Raw genomic sequence first — 16,696 nt, forward strand, 5'->3', positions numbered from 1 at the left:
TGAGAAGCCAAGGACAATGGCGATGGGCTTGGATTCTACGGCATGGACGGGGCTCTGTGTGGGCCTTGTCAGCTTGGTTGATCACCTACCTGGACCTGGGGGGAGTTGGGAGAGACCTTGGACTTAACATAGAGTAGGGAACCCTGATGACTCCTTGGCCTGGAGAGGGTAGGGAGTGGGGGTATGGGTGCCAGGGGGGGAGGGAGGGGGGAAGAGAAGGGGAGGAGATGGAAATTTTCAATTAAAAAAAGAGAAAAAGAAAAAAAAAGAGTTCTCAAAAGAAGAATACAACTGTCTATCAAGGACTTTAAAAATATGTTCAAACATTCTTAGTCATTGTGGAAATGCAAAAGACTACTTTGAGATTTCCATGCCACCCCAAATCAGAATGGCAATCATTGAGAAGTCAAGACAGCAAAATGTGGGAGAGACTGTGGAAGAAGGAACTCCTCACTGTTTGTGGGAATGGAAATTGATATTGCCTCCATGGGAAGCCGTGTGAGAAGCTACTATACAAGCTCGAAATAAAATACCGTGTGAACCAGATATACCGCTAATAAAGCACTCTACATTTTACTATTGAAATATATGATTATCTGTGTTTATGCTGTACTATTCACTATATCTAGGAAATAAAACTAACCTCAGTGTCCCAACTGATGAATCAGTAACGAAATGTGGGTGTATACACACACTGGAACTTTCTTATGAGAACGATATTTTTTTGTGTGATCATGAATTTGCTTTCTAGTATTTTTCGTTTAGAACTGTTGCCTTCAGTGTTCATTAGAGGGAAATTGGCCTATAATCTTTTCTCTAGTCTTAATATTCTTTTAGAACTCCTACATAGATACAATGTATTTTGATATATCCACCCACTCACTCCCATCTCCACGAAACACACCACTTCTCCCTCAACTTCATGTCTCTCTTTTTTTAGTCTACTGAGTCCAGTTAGTGCTTTAGTATGTACATGGATGTAGGACCCTTCCATTGACACATGGGCAAGCTTTCAGGAGCCACACCCTCAAGAAAATATAGTTGCTCCCCAGCAAAACATTAAAATGCATGTAGTCCCCTCTGCTAAATATAGGGTTTCATGAGCCTCTCCCCAGTCCCATTTTGGAATTGTCAGGTTTTAGCATCAGGACAATACTGGCTATAGAAGAGTTTTGAAGTGTTCTTTCCGTATCTATTTTATGGGTCAACTTGACAAATGTTCGTGCTGTTCTTTGAAGATCTAGTGTAATTTTGTGCTGAATCAATATGTACTGGGACTTTGATTTTTTGAGGAGGATTGGGAGATTTTTTCATCATTGCTTCCAATTCACTGAATTTTTAATATAGATCTGTTTTAATTATTTACTTCATCTTTTTAAATATAGTTAGTCATATGCATCTAGAATTCCATCCATTTCTTTCATATTTTCAAGTTCCAAAGAATAAACATTCCTATAATATATTCTTATGTTTGCCCTAAATTTATATTTGTACACTGTGTTATATCTTCTTTTTCATCTTTAATTCTATCGATCTGTGTCTTCTCTTGTTTTTCTTTTGTTTAATTTGGCTAATGGTTTGTCAGAGTAATTGATTTTTTCCCAAGGCCCAAACTCTTTGTTACAATGACTCTCTGTACTAGTTATTTTACATTTTTTTAAACTTTCTTCCTTGATCTTAGTTGTTTCTCCCAATCTACTTCTTTTGGGATTGCTTTCGTTCTGTTTTTATAATGACTTAAGGAAATCATTCAGGTTATTTATTTGAACTAACTCTAGCTTTTAACATAATTTTATTATTTATTCTTTGATAGTTTCATATATTCATACTATGTATGTCTATCAAATTCACCACAATTGTACCCCAAAGTTTTTCCTGGATTTCTCCTCTCATACTGTCTCTCTCAATTTTATATCATCTTTATTTTATAACCCACTGAGTCTAATTAGTGCTGCTCATGTATGCTTGGGTATGTGACTGTCTTCCTCAACATCCACCAAATTCATCCCTTTTCATACCGAAACAGTATCCTCTTCTTAAAAAAATCAAGTCCAAATTGTACTGTCCATTAAACTCTTAGATATGTTGCCTTTCTTCAGAGTATGCTCAGCCTACCAGAAGCTTACTATGCTCCTAAAGAAAACCCACTCTCTCCCCTTCCTCGTCACCCATCACTTGTCCAATATCTCATCAGCTAGAGGTGGGAGCATGTATGTCTTCCCTCCTTCATGCTGGGACACTGAATGTCTTGGTTTAGTGCAAGTTTTCTGCAGGCAAGCATGACTGCTGTGAGCTCATGACGAAAGGAATTTTCTTATGTCCAGAAAACAGTTTTATTTGAATCCTCCACCAAGTTCTGGCTCTTATAATTTTTTCTGCCCCTTGAAATTAACACACCCCTATCTGGACAAGATAAAGAAAAACAGAGGACTTAAAAAATCATAAATGGAATTTGAGAAATTATAACAGACAACTCAAATAAAAAGTATCATAATGAACTATTATGAAAACCACCATCAAAATTAGACCATCCAGAAGAATTGATAAATTCCTTCTAAAATATTACCTATCGATGCAGAATAAATAGTGAGAATAGACAAATAACAATAAATATATTGAAGACGTAATTAAAACATTCTAGCAGAAAGGGAAAGCAATACATGCTTCTCAGCAAATTTCTACAAAGATACAAATAATGCTTATTAATTCTCCTTAAATTCTGAAAAATAAAGCTACAGAGAACACTGAAAATTACATTATACAAAGTGAAGATCACCGTAGACCAAAAAGACCATGAGAATATTATAGAGCTATAATTCTGATGTACTTTTATGTTCAGTTTAATTTATGATACACATTAAACTTAATTTAGACACATAAATATTAATCTTGGAATTGAAGGGAAAATAGCAACGCTGTGCCCAAATGGCTGCAGGGAAGAACATGATTCAGGTGGCATGGGGATGAATAGAAAACAAAAAGATATGGAGAATAACCTAGGATAGAGTGGTGTAGGCTCTCAGATGGAGAAATCATAACTCCCTGAAAGTTCAGCATGCTTATTATATAGAGATGATCAGGGAGCTGAATTATTGCATACAGTAAGCAAGAAGGTGATATACTGCATGCAGATAAACAAGAAGACAAGGTTGATTGTATACAGCTAGATCAAGGAGACAGGTTTAGCTGTCTTGATAGGGGCTACCTCTGTAGAGGAGCAATCTTCTAACCATAAATATCTGGGATGGGGAAGCTATATGGTAGGCATTTTCTAAACACACTACCAATGTCCACGGTCAGACTCCAAAGGAAGTCTTTGACATTTCTCTGAGACTTATTCCAGGGTGGGGTGTAGGCTTTGCTATTCACTTGTGGCTGAGGCTATGGTCCTCAATATGACAGTGTGTGTGGTCAACAGTACACATTTATTTAAGACTTCATTCAATTAGGGATTCCTCCAGTTTGCCACAGGTAGGTTACAGTCCATTCCTGTGAAGTCCTGAGATCAATGGAAGAAAATCGATATTTTAAAATACCAATACATAAATAAAGAAAGTGCTACAGAAAAAAGCAGCAAGAACAGTTGATATTTTCTCTGTAAAAAAAAGCTATTCTGGTGTACTCATAGATGGTTGTCTAGCCCGTTTGACATCAGAGAGGCTTCACCTGGCAATGGATGGAAACAGATGCAGGAAACCCACAGTCAAAACATTAGGTTGACATCGGGGAAGCCTGTGGAGGAAGGATTGTAGGAGCCAGTGAGGGATCAGAGCACCATGAGAAATATACAGAATCAGCTCACCTGGGCTCAAAGGTGCTCTAACGAACCCCTGAACCACCAACAAGAGAGCTTGTATGGAATGACCTAATCTCTTTGCCACATGTGTTGCATTTATGTAGCTGGCCTTCTTGTAGGAAGAAGAATATTATTCCTAAGAATAAAAGTAGGGGCTTTCTCTGATGGTGTTACCTGCTTTTGGGTTCCTTTCCTTGCCAGCCTTAATAGCTTGATCTGCCATGATTGGCTGATATACATGGAAGACTTGCCCTTTTCTGTAAAGAAAGGAGGAAGAGTGGATGCTGAGGAGAGGGTAGGTTGTAAGGAGTGACAGGGTAGGTTGTAAGGAGTGAAGAGGGCTTCAGGATATGGCAGGAAGTTCTTCCACAAACTTCTCATGATTTAGATTATACAGAGTTTGTTCTAGCTAAGGTAGGTGCTGAGGGTTGGAGGTGAGGTGTTATAATCTCTCACCTTCGGGGTCTTTTACCATACATCTGCTACTATCACCACCATCTGTGCTGGATTAATCAATCAAAAATTTTCAAAAGTTAAAAAAGGAAGCTAGCATCCTATCACTATGAAGTTGCTTGAATTGAGCTGGGTTCCATTTTAAAAGTGTGTTTAAGCAGTCTAAACAGTAGACACTTTGAGACAGAGACACTTCACACTGCTAAAAACCCAAGTAGAATACTGAGTTCAGCATCCCTGAAGATGAGAGACATAGCAGGAGGAAAGGGGATATGGGAGGCTGAAGTTGATAGACCTTCAACATCCATCATCTCTGAATGATCTGGCGCAAGCAGAGAACAGGAGACATGAACAAACCCACTTAGGAGTTTTATTAGAGGGGGAAAGTGCACACAGGTCTGGGACAAACAGAGAAGGGAGGAAGAGGGAAAGAGGGAGAGATGCTGCCTCTCTGAGCGGTGGATAGAGAGAGAGCAAAGATGGCATGTCCGGCTTTTAAAGGCTGTCTAGCACATGCGCACATGGGGAAGACATAGCTACGTCACACACTGATGACGGGCGACACACGTCTTGTAAAAGTGCACAAGGGGTTTGCATGAGTGCATCACATGCTGATAACAGGTGGACCCGGAAGTGCAGCCTTATGGAAGGCTGAATAATTACAATTCCACCCTTTTGTTTATTATAAAAATTGGGGGGAGGGTTGAGGATCTTAATGGGTGGGAATGGGGCATCGTAAGGTCTCTCATGACTGCTTCATGCTGACTTTGTGGACGTCGAGGAGTTGGGATGCTTGACCACATGCTAGGGTGGCTGATTACTGCTGTATTTTCCGGGCTCTGAGGAACTGGTCGACTGGCAGATTGGACCTTGCAAAATGCTGAAAAGGCAAAAAAAAAATATTTAGAAAAAATTTTAGATCCTAGAGATTAAAAGAGGAGAGTCCCAAGATGGAAGATGGGGTGGGGGGGTTCCCAGGGGCTCCCGAGGCCAGGAATAACAAGGAAAGAATTAAATGATACTTATTCCGGGCGAGTCTGGTCCGTTTATGTGGGTGCAATTGGCTCCCTGGAGCTTAACATCCAGGAAACAATGCTGCAGTCAGTGATAAAACCTGTCATGTTAAAGTCTCTTTGTGAGTTTTTGGAGTTTGGGGCTACAAACTCATTATTGTTTCTTACAGCCTGGGCTTTTGACAGTCCTTGTACCTCCAGCTCTTTGTTTAATGATGGTTCCTGTAATAACAGCTGAGTGGTTAACTGGAAATTTAATCATGACATTGAAAGCATATAGGAGAAAGAAGAAAAGGAAGAGTATGTGGAGTTTTTGGCACAAGAGAGTTGAGTAAGGATGAGACTTACTTTCTTTCTTTCTTTCTTTCTTTCTTTCTTTCTTTCTTTCTTTTGGAACTAGAGAAAGAGTGGCTTATCTTGGTGTCCTCTGGAACTTAAGGAAACAGGGCCCTGTGTGAGTTACTGTATATGAGAGGGTATCTTGAGCTGGAAGAGTAAAAGGTTTAAGATGCGACAGGTGAATCAAATGAGTAAGTCCCTCCAGCTTGGCAGCTGTGGGAGTTACAAGAATTACTTTAAAGGGGCTCTGCCATTTAGGAGAAAAGGGTGAGGGGGGTTGGTCTGGGGGAGAAAATAATACCTGATCCCCTATTTTAATTGGCAGTGGACATGGATTAACACATGGTTGAGGTAATGGGTGGCCAGTGAAATCCCATAATAGGGAGCATAGATGGGATAACAGTGGAGTAAGCAGGTGATCAGGAAGGGGAGAGGATTTAGGTGAGAGGCCGGGGGTTAAAATTGGCCACCCGTACATGAACTCAAAGGGCAAGATGAAAAGGGGGCCTTTGGGGAGATCCCTAAGCCTTAGTAAGTCCAGAGGCAAAAGTTTTACCCAATCAAGGTGAAGTTCCTGTGATATTTTAACAAAAACATTTTTTATGGAACAGTTAGTTCATTCTACCTTCCCTGAAGACAGAGGATAGAATGGGATATGAAAACACCAAGAAATGTTAAGAGCCTTGGACAAGTTTTGTGAAATCTTGGAAGTGAACTCTTGGGCCATTATCTGACTGAAAAGAGGTTGGGATTCCAAGCCGGGGAATGATTTCTCAGAGAACGTCAGAAGCTGTCTGGGCCCTCTTATTAGTGGTGGAAAATGCTTCAATCCACCAAGTCATTATATCCACCAATACCAGGAGATATTTAACTCTTCTGACTGTGGGCATATGAGTAAAATCCAGCTGCTAGTCAGTTCCTGGAAGGGAGCCCCTGGCCTGGTGGGTGAGAAAAGTGAAGTAACAATATTTGGTCTTGGGAATCTGACTTTTGACAGATTCTACAAGAGGCAGTGATAGCTTTTAAGAACTCTAAGTCCTCAGGGGTGGGTTGGAGGTGAGCCTTAACAAAATGAAACAGTTTCTTTGACTCACGAATAAGAAGCTTAGCGGCCACTAAAGCACATATGCAGGGTCCCCAGCCCTGAGTGGTGAAGTCCATCTTCTTTGACAGGTATGCTACAGGTGCAAAGGAGGGTCCCAGCTGAGGTCCTAGGACCTCAAGTGCATATCCCTCCTTCTCTGTTACATAGAGGGAGAAAGGACGAGTTAAATCTGGGAGATGAAGAGCTGGGGCCTGGATAAGGGCTTGTTGGAGTCTCTGGAAGGGTTTAGTAACAGGATGGAGAAGGGGCTCATGCAGAGAGCCAAGATCTGCCTCCTATAAGGGACAGGCAAGGAGAGAAAAAGAGGGGATCCAGGAACGCAGGAAGCCAGCTATTCCTAGGAATGATAAAAACCTCTTCTTTTGTGGATGGAACTGCAAGGGACTGAGTTAGCTTTTTTTCTGTCTAGGGTAATAGCTTTTTGGGTTGTGGTAATAGTTAATCCCAAGTAAATGACCTGAGAGGTAGACAGTTGGTCCTTAGAAGGTGAGATTCTATAGCCCCTTTTGGACAGGAAATTTAAAAGAGTGGAGGCATCAGTTTTGCTGACTTCCAATGATGGACTGCAAAGTAAAATGTCATCCACATATTGCATGAGCTTAGACTTAGGGAGAGACAGTGAGAGCAGGTCAGAAGCTAAAGCCTGACCAAACAAGTGTGGGCTGTCCCAGAATCCCTGGGGAAGGACAGTCAGGTGAGCTGTGTGGAGAGGTGAGTGTCAGGGTCAGTCCAGGTGAAGGCAAAGTTGTTTTGAGATTGAGGGCCGAGAGGGATGGGGAAAAACTGAGAAGTGGGAAGTTCCTGGAGGAATATTGGATAAAAGTGTGTGAGAATTAGGCACTAGAGGATGTAGAGGGACCACTGCGAAGTTAATAAGCTGGAGGACTTAAACCAGACAATAGGTTTCATTAGGTTTTTAACAGCAAGTATAGGGGTGTTAAAGGGAGAAGAGGTGGGGTGAAGTAGCTTTTTTCTTAAAAGGTCAGAGATGATAGGCTTAAGTCCCTTAAGGCTCTGGAGGGGGGGTACTGAGCTTGGGTAATGTACTTAGTAGGTCTTGTAATTGGATAACAATAGGGGAATGGTGTTTAGCAACAGAGGGGTTTTTGGGTGTCCCAGACTTGGGGGTCTACCTGGGAGGCTGGGAGAGGAAAAGTCACATTGGGGTTGGGAGGTTGGAGGCTAGGAGAAGGAGGAGTGGAGCTGCTGGTGAGTTTGGGGTAAGGTGGCTGGGAGAAGCAAATGAAATGGAAGTTTCTACCTTTGCTAAAAAAATCCCTTCCCATGAGAGGTACCGGGAAGGTTGGCATGACTAAAAATGAATGAGCGAGATAAATACCCCTAAACACACAGAAAGTGGTGGGATCTGCTGAAGTAGATAAGGATGTCCCCCTACCCCAACAATAGGGAAAATAGGAGAAGTAGGCCCCCAGAATTCCCTCAGTACTGAGCATGTGGCTCCAGTGTCCAAGAGAAAGGAGATGGGCTGTCCTGATACCGTGATGTCTACCTGTGGCTCCTCATTACGGATGACAGTTGTGGTTGGGTCACAGGAGCCCAGGCAGCATCATTCATCTATGGCCAGACCTAGAAGGTCAACTTGGGAATATTCTGGGTCTGATGTCTCCATGCCACTATGTGCATGAGGACAATCTACTGCCCAATGCCCTTCCCTATGGCACCTCGGACAAGGTCTCATGGGGCTAAGATGAGGATTAGGGCATGCTCGGGCCCAGTGACCCGTTTTGCCACATTTAAAACATAGACCTAGCAGTTCTAAAGCCCGGGGGAGGGAGGACAAGGCAGCAGCAGAGACAGCACAGATCAAGCGGTCTGTCACCTCATCCCATCACAAGACCATGGTTAGCACATGACAGTGATTTCGGGCTTAGTCATTTCTTGCATGGTACACCTCAAAACCCGACTCTAGGACTTCTGCCTGCGGAATCAAGGGGCCTTTCTCCATACATTTAAGTTTAGTAGCACTGATTAAAAAAACAGGTAATAAGTAACTGTCTGCCTTCCATTGTTTCTGGATCAAAGTTAGTATACTGTAACAGAGTTTTTGCGAGGTGTTCCAAAAATGCAGAAGGATTTTCCTTCATAACCTGAATGATCTCTGAGAGCTTAGTAGTTTACCAGCTTGAGGGCAGCCTTACAGAGCCCTGCCAGGAGGCAAGTCAAAAACCAGTCCCTAGCTAAAATCCCACCCTGAGTATTATAATCCCAGTGCAGCTCTTGCTCTGAGAATGCCTATGCTCCAGGAGGATGGGAGGCAAGAGTGGTGAATCTCGTCTGCATGTAGTCTGGCCTGCTTCCAAACTTGCCTGGGCTCTTCAGGAAGTAGGTTATTAGATAGGATCATATAGATGCTATAAAAGGTGAGATTGTAAGATTGGGTAAGATATTGGAATTTCTTTATGAAAGTGGTAGAATTAGATGCATAGGAGCCCAGTATTTTTTCTATATGGGAAAGTTCTGAGAGCGAAAAAGGAACAGGTACCCCAATTAATCCATCTACACCAGCCACCTCTCACAACAGGAAAACTGTAGCCAGCTTGGCTTGGTAAGAGTTAGGTTCCATAGCAGCACATGAGTGTGTGAGAAGAGGGGGTAAAGGTGGGTGCCAGAGCAGGGCTTCTGCTGCGGACAGGCACCAGAAAGGAAGAATAATTCAGCGAGACTTTTGGAGCAGATGGGGGGAGAGAGAGCTGAAGAGCAAGCAGCGGAAGGTGGTGAGGCAGCAGGAGGTGAAGGAACTGGCATAGAAGCTGGGGCTGCAGGAGCTGAAGAGACAGGTGTAGAAGCTGGGGCTGAAGAGACTAGAGAGACAGGGCTAGAAGCTGAGGGAACGGCAGTAGCTTCCCACTGAGGTCGAAAAGTGTGGAGGCTTATTAGCTGGGTCCAGAGTGGAAGTGCGGGGTTCTTCAGGTACAGATGGCATAGCCAGGAACATGTGAGCAGGTGAACAGTTTGCAAGGACAGAGGGCTTAGACTTAGAGCTTAAATAGTAAAAGTCTTGGATGTAGAGAAATTCCTTCCATTTGCCCGTGTGCTAATAATAGTTAGAAAGTTCCCATAAAATATTGGGATTAAAGGTGCCTTTAGGTGGCCACTTTAGATTATGAACTAAATTGTAACAAGGCCATTTTTTTTTAACAAAGGTGGATAAGCGTGAGAATCGGCAGGTAGGGGCATTAAGGTCTAAGGTTTTAGGGCCTCTAAAAAGAACCCCAGGGGGCAGGCTGGATTGATAGGTTTGGAAGGTTTGGTTCCCATGGTCAAAGCCTTGTAAACCTGTGAAACAGTGACATACAAGGCTCACACAGTAAGACGTCTCGACTGTGGGAGGGCTATGAATCAGCGCAAACACTGCAAGTACTTGTGGCTGGGCGTCTCCTGTCCCTGGGTGGGGTGCTATGGCCTCGCTGGATTTCTTCAGGGTGACTCAGAAGCCAGAGAGGCCAGAGGCCACTCCAAGCAGCCTTTTACAATGAGGGCATAAAGGAAAAGAAATGGAAAAAAAGAAGTATCTGTCGAATACACCGCACAGAATGTTCAGTGTTAATGCAGGTTGACTGACTGCGGGTCAGTCCAAACACGATTTAGCTGAGGGAAGCAAACCACAGATGATTGTAAGTGAAGGGACCAACCGTGACCTTGAACACCATGGTTGGGGGTGGTCCTCCATCTCAAGGAACTTCAGAGGGTTGCCAGGAGCTCAATGGTCAATTCCTTGGGTTCAGAGAAATGGTTAAGCTGACCAGAATGGGAAGACATACCAATCGAAGCCGAAATTGTTCAGAGAGGTCATGCTCAGGCATATGGAACACGTGGGTTGTTTTCAAGAAGGTCCCCCATTTTGATTCTGATGCCAGGAGAGAAACCTGGGGCAGAAGAGCCTCTTTGAGTCACAGTACCAATGAAATGACCTGGTGCGAGTGAGAAAAGAAAACGAGATGCGAACAAATCCATTTATAAGTTTATTAGAGGAAGAAAGGGCACACAGGCCTGGGAAAACGGTGTACAGAGAGAGAGAGGGAGAGGGGGGAGAAAGGGATAGAGGGAGAGAGACTGCCTCTCTGAGCGCGTGGGACAGAGAGAGCAAAGATGGCATATCCAGCTTTTAAAGGCTGCCTAGCACATGCACACAGGGGGAAGACATGGCCATATTACATGCTGATGATGGGGGACCCACGCCTTGCACATGCGCACAAGGGGTTTGCGTGAGTGCATCACATGCTGATAACACAGATGACACGCGACCCACGCATGCATGCAAGGGTTTGTGTGAGTACGTCACACGCAAATGACGGGTGACTTGGAAGTGCAGCCTTATGGGTGGCTGAATAATTACAATCCTCTCCCATCTCCACTTTCTCAGAGGAGCAAAGGCTTAGGATAAACTAGAAACACAGCAGAACAATGTAGTACCATACTTTTGTGAAATCAACAAACCCAAGCAGCAAAGATGGTGGTGATAGTAGCAGATGTATGGTAAAAGACCCTGAAGGTGAGAGATTATAACACCTCACCTCCAACCCTCAGCACCTACCTTAGCTAGAACAAACTCTGTATAATCTAAATCATGAGAAGTTTGTGGAAGAACTTCCTGCCATATCCTGAAGCCCTCTTCACATCAGGAAGAAGGGAGGGAGGGAGGGAGGGAGGGAGGGAGGGAGGGAGGGAGGGAGGGAGGGAGGGAGGGAGGAGAAAGAAAAGAAAGAAAAGGAAGGAAGAAAAAAGAAAGAGGAAGGGAGGGAAGGAGGGAGGAAGGAGAGAAAGAAAAATGAATGAACATAAACACACGTGGGCATGGAATTCATACTCTAGAGTCAATCAAAGAAAGCCTTGCAGCCTGTACTGACCACCAAAGCACCAGGAATAGGCTTGCGATTTGCAGCAGGAGGAAGTCAGAACAGGAAGTCTCAGAAACTGATACTGTGCCAGAGAAATTGTTCTCTCAGAAGTTCAAACTTAGTTAACTTGTTTGAATTACTGAAACTAGTAGTCTCCCATCCATACCATCTTATAAGAAGACAATACAGGGAGCAGAAAAAAAGCATATCTTCCCAACAAGGAAGAAACATGGATTGAAAGCATAAACCTTCCTCACTTATATTTTACTATTTTACTTTATTTTTTTTAGTATTTACACCTCTTGTACAATAGTTGGTGGGCCACAACTTAAGTCTTGCTGAAAAGACCTTTATATCTCTCATTCCTTTATCTAAACCTAATATTCAATCTTTGTCCTGCTGCTATCCATCTCTAAAATTATCCTTCTTACTTTCCCCACTCTTTCTTCCTTTTCCAGCTACTCCCCTACTTTGTCACTCAAATGTTGATTCACATAACTTTAAATTAAACATGAACAAAGTACACTATACTACATTTTTTCAAAATTCTATCCAATGGCCCCTATATTATAGGTGACACAAATAGAGAACAGAATTGTCTTCTCCTGTAGTTAATAATGGATTCCTTTGAATAGTTATATTTGCTTATGAAAGGGCTAGGGAGGTAAGTCTGGAGAAAGGAGGGAAGTAGGTAAAATAGAATAGGTAAACCAAAAAAGCCACAAGAAATCATACAATTAACTATTTACCAAAAGAAAAGCAAACCTATAAAAGCTTATACACACTTAATGGAGTGTATAAACATACATGCATAGTTTTAATGAACTTCTTATTATCTGGACTGATGGCACTCCCTCTAGGTGCCAAAGATCACCAAAAAAACAAAATAAACAAAAAATGACAATATCAGACATGATATTGCTCTTTAGAGTTGTCAGGCTTATCCAAGAGACTCCCAAAACATATAGTCTATTGTTGTTGCCCTTGGTTACTTGCCGGAGATGGAAGAAAAGTACCTATTGCAAAAGATAGCGTGCAGTCTTCCAAAGGATAGAGACAAGCAATAGTCCTACTCAGCTATGAAACCTATGACCCACATAAATGACAAGCATAGCATGATAACCCTAGAGGTGCAGTAATATACATATCTTAGTAGTAACCAATAGCTCTCTAATTGGATTTAAGACCCACTCAACAAGAAGGAGACCATAATTGGCACTTGAAACCTAGATTTCTACTCAGGGCCAGTGACTTCATGGTTATTGGAAAACATACTGAACCATTAAAATCCCTAACAATCTGTATTTGTTCTACCCACAGATAAGTGTAGTCTTTCCCCATCATCAAGGACACCATCTTTACAATGGATAGGAACCACTATGGAAAGCCAGAACCAGTCAAAATGCAGAGTTGTGCAACCCAATCTCAATGGATACATCTACAAAACTCTCCCGGAACTTAAGGCTTAGGGAACATTACAGACGAAGAGGTAGGAGAATTGTAAGAGCTATAGGATCCAGGACTATGCAGTGAAAATTGTGTCTCCTAATAACATTAGAAGCTTACCTGTAAAGTTTCACTAATATGACTACCTAAATGTGACCTAAACAAGGAGGATGCATAGAGAAAATTCCGTAAGATCTCAACCTTTCACAAATAACTCCATGAAACTAAATAAAGTAAGGAGTGGGAGTGATGATGGCCCTTCCAGATAGGAGCACACTAATTGTTTGTTCAGGACCAAATGGTCAGCCCTAAAAACATGCATAGAAGTAACAGTATATGAACTTAACAGGTTATATTTGGGGATATATATATATATATATATATATATCTCCACCTATATGCATGTAATACTTGAAGGGAGAAAAATCATGAATTTGAAACAATTGAGATGTGCATATCGGAGGGGTTGGATAGAGGAAAGGGAAGGGAGAAATGCTGTAATTAATATACAATCTCAAAAGCAAGCAAACAAAAATGATTATATTTGTTACTATAATGAATGCTGCATGCTCCTACTGAACATAAATCTAAGTGATGGGAATAACTTATGGAAAATAAAACATAAATGGTGGGGAAAGGTAGAGAAACTACACATACATAACAAAAGACACACAAAACATAACAAATTAGCATACAAAAATGTAAGATGGAATTTTATTATGAAATCCTCAGAGACTAGCAACATATCAGTATCAGAATGCAAGGGTAATAAAATGGCCAAAGTATCAGAAAAAGATTTCAGAGTTCTAGTTATAAAAATGATAGCATATCATGTAAGGGACTCACAGAAGCAGGCGATCAACTAAGAAAATTAATTCAGGAGGATAAATAATATGTTTTTCTTTGGATTCACCTTCTTATTTAGCTTCTCTAGGATCAGTGGCTGACAATGAGGGCTGACTGAGAAGCCAATGATAATGGCACTGGGTTTTGATTCTACTGCATGTACTTTTTGGGAGCCTAGTCTGTTTGGATGCACACCTTCCTTGACCTGGATGGAGCAGGGAGGGCCTTGGACTTCCCACAGGGCAGGGCACCCTGACTTCTCTTAGGACTGGAGAGGGAGGGGGAGGGGAGTGGGAAGAGTGGGAGGGAAATGGGAGGAGGGGAGGAGGTGGAAATTTTTAATAAATAAATAAATAAATAACAAGAAAATCAATTCAGGACCCAGAAAAGAAAGTTATAAAGGAACATTAAATGTTTGTAACTTAAAGGAAAATCATTTAAAAGCAGACATCAATTGTGACACCATGGTGTAGGAGGTCCTTCTGTCTTCGTGGTGCTTTCATTGGTTAATAAAAGAACTGCTTTGGGCCTTTTGATAGGGCAGAACTTAGGTGGGCAGGGAAGACAGAACTGAATTCTGGGAGGAAGAAAGCAGAGTCAGAGAGACACCATGGATCCTCCAGAGACAGACACTGGGAATTTTACCTGGTAAGCCACTGCCATGTGGCAATACACAGATTAATAGAAATAGGTTAAATTAAGATGTAAGAATTAGCCAATAAGAAACTAGAGCTAATTGGCCAAGCAGTGATTTAATTAATACAGTTTCTATGTGGTTATTTCGGGGCTAAGCTAGCCAGGTGGTCTGGACAAACAAGCAGCCTCTCCTTCTACAGATAATGGTGTAGGAGGTTCTTCTGTCTTTGTGTTGCTTTGATTGGTTAATAAAGAAACTGCTTTGGGCTTGTTGATAGGGCAGAACTTAGGTAGGCAGGAAAGACAGAACTGAATTCTGGGAGGAAGAAAGCAGAGTCAGAAAGATGCCATGGATCAACAAAAGACAGATAAGGCAACCTAATTGATACCATCAGGAAACTTCTTGAGGGGCCTCTCGCAGGCCCCCAAGCCAAAAGTGGCCCAGTCATTCCCAGCATCTGAGCAACTGCAGTGACAACCTGCTAGATCAGAAAGGTTTTGTGAAGTCAGAAGCTGTACCTATCTCTGTCTGATCTAGGACCACTACTAATACCCAATTGCACATGTGGCTCAAAGACTGAATCTCAAGTACTACCCAGGTAATTCCAAACCTGCCAAGTTGGGGTACCAGTAAATAGAGATCCAAATTCTCACCCAGCAAAATAGTAAGACAGATATCCATACCCAAGTACATAGCCAACGATGTAATTCAAGATGGCCAGATCCAATTGCAGAAATACACACATGAAAAAATGACACTATGTCTCCTCTAAAAATTAGTATCACTATAGTAATGTTCTCCAAAGAAAGCAACTGATATGACCCACAAGACAATGGATTCAAAATAGCAATTTTAAATATGCTGAAGAAATTCAAAGGACATATGAAGACCAAAAAAATGCAAACAGCTGAATATAATAAGGCAGTCAATTCAGGACATACAAGTAGAATTTGGTAATTAGATGGAAATGCTGCATGAACCCAAACAGAAATAAAACTTTAAATGAAAAAAAATCAGAAAGTCAAAGAAAAAGATCAGCATAAATGTCACCAATAAAATGCACCAAGTAGAAGACAGAATATTGAGGCTAGAAGATAAGGTAAAGGAATTTTATCACCCAGTCAAAGAAAATAATAACTCTAAAAGAAAATATGAATGGACCATGCAAAAATTCTTAAGATAATATAAAGACCATACCTATGAAGCATAGGTATATAAAAAGAACAAATACAGGTGAAAGACACAGAAAATATTTTCAACAAAATCTTAGACTATGTCCCAAATATAGAATGATGTTTTTCCAAGTGCAAAATGTTAAATAATATCAAATAGACAAACAGAAATTTCACACATTATATAATAGACAATACACAAAATTTACAGAACAAGCAAATGATATTGAAGCCCAAGACAAATAGACCAACTCACATACAAAAAGAAGCCTATCAAGAGTAACAGCTGATTATTCAATGGAGAATTTAAAGACCATTAGGGTTTGTCTTAATTAAGGTATCTGTTTCTGTGATTAAAAAAAAACAGCATGACTGAAAGCAGCTTAGGGAGGAGAGGAAAGGGTTTATTTCAGCTTACAACCTAAGGTCACATTCAATCACTGGAGGACGTCATGGCAAGAACTGAGACAGAAGTCATGGAGGACTTCTGCTTGCTTGCTAGGTTGATCCTCCTGGCTTGCTCAGTTTGCTTTTTCATGCATTCCAGGACCACCTTCCAAAGAGGAGCATCACCCAAAATTGGTTGGACCCTCCCACATCAGTCATCAATCAAGAAAGTTCCCTGCACAGTTGGCAACAAGCAATCTGGATGGAGGCACCTACTCAATTGAGTTCCGCTTCCCAGATAACTCTAGCTTGTGTCAAGTTGACAAAATAGCACAAGGATAATTGACCCTTTGTCAACTTGACACACAGACCCAGCGCTTTCAACCATAAATGTTCTTTGTTCAATCCCAAGATATCATACTAATGTTAACATCATAATATAAAGCACAAATAATATTCAAAGTTCCATAGCCATTAAATATTCAAACACTTTAAAAGATCAGTCTTTTCAAAATATTTGTTCTCTCTACTATGGGTGCCTGTAAAATACTATGTTACATTTTTGGAGAAGCAATATTTTTTATTTTTTAAAAAGGAAAGCAAACTACCTTTTTATTTTACATACCAATCCGAGTTCCCACTT

Source organism: Arvicola amphibius, chromosome X (genome assembly GCF_903992535.2).
Source record: "Arvicola amphibius chromosome X, mArvAmp1.2, whole genome shotgun sequence".
NCBI lineage: Eukaryota > Metazoa > Chordata > Mammalia > Rodentia > Cricetidae > Arvicola > Arvicola amphibius.